A 7,897-nucleotide genomic window follows, 5' to 3' on the forward strand; every position below is an offset into this window, starting at 1 on the left:
GCACTAGATGATCCACTAGTAGCAGTAAGACTATCAAACTATATTTGCTGTACAGAGAAGCTTTAGTTTCAGTAATGTATAAGTACTTGGTAGAAGACAGAAGGGCCAGTTGTCCGTGACCAGGGAGAATTCAGTTTCAGCAATGTGTGCAATCCTATAATAAGGTAAAGTGGCTGTTGTTGTCCATCACCAACAGCGCTGGTCAAGATCTCCTTTTTAGGACTGAAGTAAACTAGTAGATTGAAAACTACAGCTGTTACCCCAAGCCGTGACATCAGCTTCTTGTCAGGTATAAAAGCTACGGGCCTCACAAGAGGGGGGGTTGTTGTCTCTCGTTCGAGCAGGGGTCGTTCGTTGGTTTCAGGGCTCGCTCTAGCGCGGGTTCGCTCGCTCTCGCTCGCTCCCCCCTTTTGGGGGGGGGGGGGGGGGCTTTTTTACATCGATGCCTTGTGCCACTCAACTTTTTGGAAAGACTTCACTTGGTTGAATAAAATCTTTTCCCAATCAGCCGTGGTCCCTGAAGTGCTCATTCGTCGGGAAACAGCCACCGATCACCGAGTGTTTTTTGAAGACCAGCGAAGCAGCAAAAACCATATACCACATTTTTGGCGTCACGAACAGGATTCGTGTTCTCCAGGGGGACCGTCCCGCCCGCTCTCTCCGTGAGCATCCAGCGGCCAGCCGACGACCTGTTTTGAGGTGAGTTGCTTGCACTCAAAGTCGCCGCAGCATGCTCGCTCTTGGAAAGGGGGGGAGGGAGCGTTGTCCCCCACACGGAGGGCAGTTAAACGGATCTGATGGGGCCACGGCTGGCTCCAGGGAAAGTTGTCTCTCCTAGTCAAAAGCTGTCATAATGCGACTTTTGAAGGGGGAGTGGCCCCAAATAGAGACAGCGAAAGAAAAGTAAAATAAAAACAGGAAAATAAATAAAAAACAATAAATAAAAAGGGAACAGTAACAAAACGTTTTGGGGATTGCACGAGTGAATGGCATGTCTTGTGAGAATGATAAACGAATTAAACGCTCCAGGGAGAGCGAATGTGAAACAGGACATGTTGTCATGAACAACGCTGATCGGCTGTCACGAGAAGTAAATAGTAGGAAGTCCCATAAAACGTGGACGTGGAAATTAGTCGTTTCAATGGTCCCGCGGAGGATCGAAATTTTAGCTGTGTGATTGTGGCGGAAACACAGGTACGATTGAACTATGTTGTGACAAGAGATAAATCACATCCGCCTCGCCCCCAGAGGCTGAAAATTCCTGGGACATAGCCGGGACACTGCAAGCGCCAAGTGCGATTGTCGAGATGTTCGGCGGTTGTGCTAGTCTCTGCCAAAGTCCAACGAAAAAGGGAGGTTGCGTTGACCGCGTTTGGCTAATAGGAACGAGCGCAACCTTGGCATCCGTACCGTGAGAGTGAGTGGATGGAGAAATATCCGGCCAGGTTAGCGCGACCTGTGGGCCGAAGAGAATGATGCGCGCGAAGCCACGTCGTTTGGGCACTGATCGAATTAGAGGTGTATGTGAGTTATAAGGCTTGTCAATTTAAATGCTGGTGTAAGAGGCCCCCAGGTAAAACGAAGGACTGGCGGTTTTTGAATATTGATTGAGCTGATACGATCTGCTTGCGGTTCGATTCCTCTATGGGGACGTATTATAATAGCATGCACGTCTGTCAAAGTTTGATAAATTTGAGCCTGTACAGACCGCGTTTGGGAAATAGGTGCTGTACGGCATTGTGTGTGTAGAGATCCCTCTGGAGACAGGGAAAATGTGGCAATGAGGCCTCGGAGTGCAAGGATTGGTATACCATGATGGAAAAGTAATTTGTGTGCACACTTAAGTTAAATTCTGCAGAAAATAAAGGGGAAAATATAAAGCGCTATTAGAAACGAAACGAAACGAAAGTTAAGTAAGACGTGCGTATTTGTCAGTGCATATCTGCACTGTTAAAAACCAAACTGCATAGCCGCAGTAGGCAAACAGCAAAACGTGGAATGGATTCGAATCCTGCTCTGTCTTCTGTGTTTGTGCGTGAGCGTTTGTCGCTCAATGGCGTCTGTTTGTGAGTGTCTGCGCGTGCGGAGACATGCAAGATTCTATTTGTGTGTGTGTGTGTGTGTGTGTGTACCCATGGGTGTGTGTGTGTGAGCGTGCGTGTGTGCGCGTGTGCGCGATCGTGAGTAAGTGTGTGTGTTTGCTCTTGAATGCGTGTGGGTGAGCGTGCTTGGAGAGGCAGAAAAAAGCTAAAAGAATGGTGAGCTTCTCGGTGCTCTGGGGCGCGTGCCCGCCTGCGGTGCCCGCTCGGGGAGGGGAATCTGGCTTCGGGGGCGGGACAGGGAGTGGCCAACCTGTACCTGCCCACCGTGTTTCAAGGCTAGGCACTCCCCGTGTGGGTGACGTGGGGGCGGGGCGCGGGGCCAGAGTTGTGCCCATTTTGGGGTCTACCTTGCTGGTAGCGAGAAAGTGGGACAGGATGATGGGGGAGCAAAAGAATGCATAACCAACTGTGGAAGTCCTGAGGTAACTGAAACCCAGGAGAATTAATGTACCACAGCTGTCTAACAAGAAACAAGAAGCACGGGAATGCTACCTAATACGACACTAATATAGATGTGCATGTATGCATCTCAAGAAGGGGTCAGCTGGCGCCCCTAGACCCTCTGGGAGCAATGAGAAATTGAAGTTGCAGAAAAGCCCGACTTGTTAATTTAAATTAAAGACAGAATGATAAAATTAAAAACCAATTATTGATATTGCTCTCTGGGGCTCTCCTCAATACTTCTGATTTTCTGTTTACATAAAAAACCTGAGACGGCGGATACATCCGTTTCTCCAGGGGGACAAAGACACACAGACTGAACTTCCAAGTCGTCTGGAGAAGAGCTTCGTGGAGCGTCGCATTCAAATTCTTAAGGCCAGTGTGATTTTGTCCACAAACTCTTGCATTTCACTCTAACCTGAGAACAGGGATTGCATAGCGGACTGACTACAGACTGATCATCATAAACTTGTGAACAATTGTTTTTCAAACAAGGTGTCATCTCCAACATAAGTTGAGCGCGGGTACAGAAATAGCGCGGACAGAATACACTGGATCAAATATCAATTGAGACAGCCGGTCTTAAGGGGTCCATCTGAGGTTGGCAAAATCGTATGTGCATTGTTTAATTGATATTGTTACCTGCAATCAAAAAAAAAAAAAAAAAAAAAAAAAAAAAAAAAAAAATGGGAGAAAGGAACTATGCTAGTCCAATGGTGACTACCCCCATCGAGGTAGTTCTGAGAAACTACCCGCTTATTAAGGGGGTTAAAGAAATATCCAAAAGATGGAATAAGAGATGGCCTGACATCGAGAGGCCTTGGCCGGTGGAAGGGACTTTTAACAGGGAAGTAGTTGAGACTATACGTGTACTAGTATCAGCATACAAGGCAGGACATAAAAAAGGAAAAAGAGGAGAAAAGAGGAAGGAAAAAAGAGAATGGGAATTGGGATTGTTAAAAATATTTGACGAAGAGGGACTCAAATTGAACCGAGAGTTCCAACAGAGAAAAGAGAAAATTAAAGCTGAAGTGCAGAAGAATATGGAAGAAGCTAAGAACCTAATGGAAAAAGCAAACATGCCTTTTTCACATGTGTCCCCTGTTAAGAATCCCCCACCGTATGATGTGAGTGAAGACCGTGGAAACGTCTATCCACAACTTCCGATAATCAACCAGGAAGGAAGTTATCAGCTGGAGACGGAGGATAAGGACATTGTCGAAACAGGAAGAGCAAAGACCACCATCATCATGCACCCTAGCACCGCCCGCAAAAGAAATAAAACACGATTTGCGAAGCATGGCACTTTTGACTACACCAGAAAGGAGCTGCAGTATGACAGCCAGAGTGATGCTGAAGGAGCAGCGGGGGGCTATGACCCCACAATCAAAAGCATTTTGAAAAAAGCGGAGGAAAAAGGACGCACTCCGGGGAAAAAGATTAGAACAAGAACATATTTTAGTAGTACCGACAGTGGAAGCGACAGTAGTGATGATGACGGGGGAGACAAGGATCCTACGCCTACCTCATGCTCCACCCCCACGGCCATGGAGGATTGGAGAAGAACCGCCTTAATGAGCATTAAGAGCAGGAAAAAGCAATGCCTGGAGGAATTGGACTGGAGTGTGGAACCAAAGGAGCAAGAGGAGCTGGAGGAACAATTGCAAAGGTTGGAGGTCGCTGAACGCAAGCTGAAGAAAGAAGCGTCCAAAATACCAGCGTCCCTTTTGAGCCAGGAGCAAAGATCAAGGCGGGTAAATACAATCCTACCAGTTTTGGTGAGAGGACAACAGCTGGAATACAAACCATGGCAGAATTCTGACATGTCAGCCATCCTTGAGAAGCTGCCCACCATTCAAGACGGAGCACACCCTTGGATATCCAAATTGGAGGAGTGCATGGTGGGAACCCAGTTCGCGGTAGGAGACATTAAGAGGCTTCTGGCTAACGTGGTAGGAGTCCATACCATGAAAGACATTTTGGGAAAAGCAGGGTTACATCGCTTTGCTACAACATCAGCAAATGACTCTGACCTGTTTGCAGCAGTCCGAGGCCAGATGTGGGGAGCACTGAAGGCAGCGTACCCGACAAATGTAAACCCTGATAATATTGTGCTCGAACCCCTGGGACCGACAGAGAACGCACGCTCATACGTGGCAAGAGCATATCAGACTTGGAGACACATCACAGGAAATGATCCAGATACAACCCAAATGGAAAAATCTATCTTGCGGGATAAGATCCAAAAGGGCCTGCCCGTGCAAGTGAGGAGCAAACTGGCCGAAGTGGTGGGACTGGGAAGCATGACGACTAATGTCTACACTGATCACATCGCTCATCAAGTCGATTGGTTCCGCAAGAAGGAGATGGCTCAAAAGGAGCAGGACCAAGAAGTGGTGAGGAGGCTGAACCAAGTGCAGCTCGTGGACAATAAAAAGGAAAAGAAGCAGACAGTCGTGGTGCAAGCTCCACCGCAACAAATCATTTTACAGCCCACGTCCCCGCATGGCCTAACTCCGCAAGCAGCCATGGCGGTGCCCTTCAGCCCAGCCCCTCAATGGGGAAACAGACCGGCCCATCTCTGGGGAGCCACGGCCCGTGGAGACAAAGGACGGGCAGGAAGGCCTAATCTCCCGGGGGGCCTACAACAGAGACCTAATGCGTGCTATAATTGCGGTCGACCAGGCCACATATCTCGCCAGTGTGATAGGCCCTATAACAACTCCTCTGGAGGTGGTTTCAGAGGGGGAACCAAACCACGAGGCCAAAGGCCTCAGGGCCCGGTAAACCCCTTTTGGGGCCCGGAGCCTGGATTTTAGGGGTGCCCAGAGTGCCCTAAGGGGGGATGTCAGCTGGTAGTGTCAGGTCCGGAACAGGAGCCAACAATAACAGTGAAAGTAAATGATCAGCCTTTGACAGCTATGGTTGACAGCGGAGCGGCTTTCACTTGTATCCGGCCCGAAGACGCTACACATCTCCCCATGTCCGGTCATTTTGTGCGGACAATAGGGTTCGAGGGTATTAAACAGCTGATCCCTTCCACAAGACCAGTAAAGCTCTGCTGGCAAGACCACACAATAAAAATTCCAGTCCTGGTGTCAAACCGTACACCCATTGCCCTCCTCGGCAGAGATGCCCTGTGTGGATTGAACTGTACCATAAAGTGTTCTCCCGTTGGATGTGAGGTTGAAATACCAAACAAAACGTGCCACGAGGTGATGATGCAGTCAAGGTCCGGGAAGTCGACGCCCACTGTATTTTGGGTGGGAGATGTCAGCGACAACCTATTGGAACCATACAAGAAGTGGGAAAAGTTTATCCGCTCCAATAGACCAGGAGCAAGGACCCCAGAGTACCCATTCCACTGCACGCTACAATACCACAAAGACCTAACGCAGGCACAGGCAGAAGAGTGGTTGCGTCAGCAACCGCAAGAAGTGCAATTGAACGGCCCTTGCATTATCCTGGGACCACAGGGAGTGGCCATGAAAATCCAGAGAAACGGATTCATCGACAAGGAATTTAAAGTCAAGAATAGCATCCCACATGTGACTTTGTTGATAGCAGAAGACTGGGAGCAGCAACATGTAGGAGAAATGATGGCGGAGGCGGAAACACTCAAGTTTTCCCCACTGGCAGGAAACAATGCTCTGTGGGTGAGTGTTGATAAACGTTTCATGAAAATCATGGTTTCAGCGCATGGACATGGACAGCTCCAAACGGTGCAGCTGTCGCACGACTCCATCCTCAGTATGACGACGGACCAACTTAAAGAAGACATGCTACGACAGGTACCTGACTACCTGTGGTCTCGCCATAGTACGGATATTGGACTTGTAAAATCTGCACAACCGGTAACAGTGGATCTTCGGCCAGGCTGCAGACCCCCATGGAAAACACAGTACCCTCTGAAGGAGGAAGCGGTGCGGGGGATTGAAACACAGATCGAAGGATTGCTCGGGGCAAATGTGTTAAGAGTGACGCAGACCCCTCTTAGTAATACGCCAATACTGCCCTTGAAAAAGCCTGACAACACCCACCGGCTAGTACATGACCTTCGAGCCGTGAACGAAGTGGTGATTGACAATGTAGCCGATGTGCCAGATCCGCACACCCTGCTGGCACAGATTCCGCCGGACGCGGAATGCTTCTCAGTGGTGGACCTTTGTGGCGCCTTTTTCAGTGTCCCACTCAGTAGCGAATCACAAGGACTGTTCGGGTTCACATTCAAAGGACAGTTTTATCAATATCAGAGACTTCCTATGGGTTACAAACATAGCCCTCATGTGTTTAACAAAGTGTTAAAGGATGATCTCGAAGGGCTCGAAAGACAGGTGCAGAGCACTGTTATTCAATATGTGGACGACATTATTGTCTGTGCATCGGATGCCGAGACGTGCCACAAAGACTCGATCAAACTGTTGCAAATTTTGGCAGAAAATGGTCATAAAGTGTCACAAAAGAAATTACAATACTGTCAAAAACAGGTTGACTATTTGGGCCAGAAAATATCGTACGGACAGAGACGTATCTCAGATGGCCATTTGGAGGCGATACGAACGGCTCCAAAACCCAGAACTGTTCGGCAAATGCTAACCTTTCTGGGAATTGCGGGATATTCGGCCTCCTGGGTCGAAGAATACGCCAAATTGGTAGGGCCGTTAAGAGCTATGATCAAAGACACAGGCAATAATGATCTCCACGCCACGCTGGATTGGACACAGGATGGCCATGTGGCATTTGAAACAATCAAAGCACGATTGCAAGAGGCCCCGGCATTGGCTTTACCAGATTATTCGAAAATTTTTGTGTTATTCACGTCAATCTCGGCGGGGGGTAGGTTTGCATGTTCAATTCTTTGTCAGCCTACAGGCACAGGGTCTGGACCCCAACCTGTGGCCTATTATTCGACATCCTACTCCGAGGTGGAGATGGGCCTGCCGCCATGCTATAGAGCAATGGTTGGAGTCTATTTGATGAATGACAAAGCCTCTGCTATCACCATGGGCTATCCTGTGACAATTCTTACTCACCATAGTCTTCGGACTCTGTTGAACCATGGCAAGTACACCTTGACAGAGCCCCGGCTCCGGGACTATTACAGGCTCTTGGAGCAAGAGGATGTCACTCTAGCAAGGTGTACTACTGTAAACCCAGCTGAGTTTTTGCCAACTTCAGAGGATGGGGACCCCCACGATTGTTTGCATGAGTCAGAAAAATACTCTAGACTGCGGTCCGATTTGCAAGCTATCCCTCTGAGGGAAGCAGATCTCGAACTTTGGACAGACGGCTCTTGTTATCGAGTCGGAGAAAATTTATGCGCAGGCTATGCGGTCGTGCAAGCGCAGGGACCT

General features: G+C 48.7%; 1 long non-coding RNA gene across 2 annotated transcripts; it reads left to right on the forward strand.

Moving 5' to 3' along the window:
• Positions 1-441: 441 nt before the first annotated feature.
• LOC137840316 (uncharacterized) lies at positions 442-3,992 on the forward strand. Of its 2 annotated transcripts, none has more exons than XR_011086875.1 (2): positions 442-1,194; positions 2,816-3,992. It is a non-coding gene; the product is annotated as an uncharacterized lncRNA (long non-coding RNA). The 2 variants fall into 2 exon arrangements; XR_011086876.1 differs by having other exon boundaries at positions 2,841-3,992.
• The last annotated feature ends 3,905 nt before the right edge of the window (positions 3,993-7,897 follow it).

This window comes from Syngnathus scovelli, chromosome 5, assembly GCF_024217435.2.
Source record: "Syngnathus scovelli strain Florida chromosome 5, RoL_Ssco_1.2, whole genome shotgun sequence".
NCBI classification, from domain to species: Eukaryota; Metazoa; Chordata; class Actinopteri; order Syngnathiformes; family Syngnathidae; genus Syngnathus; species Syngnathus scovelli.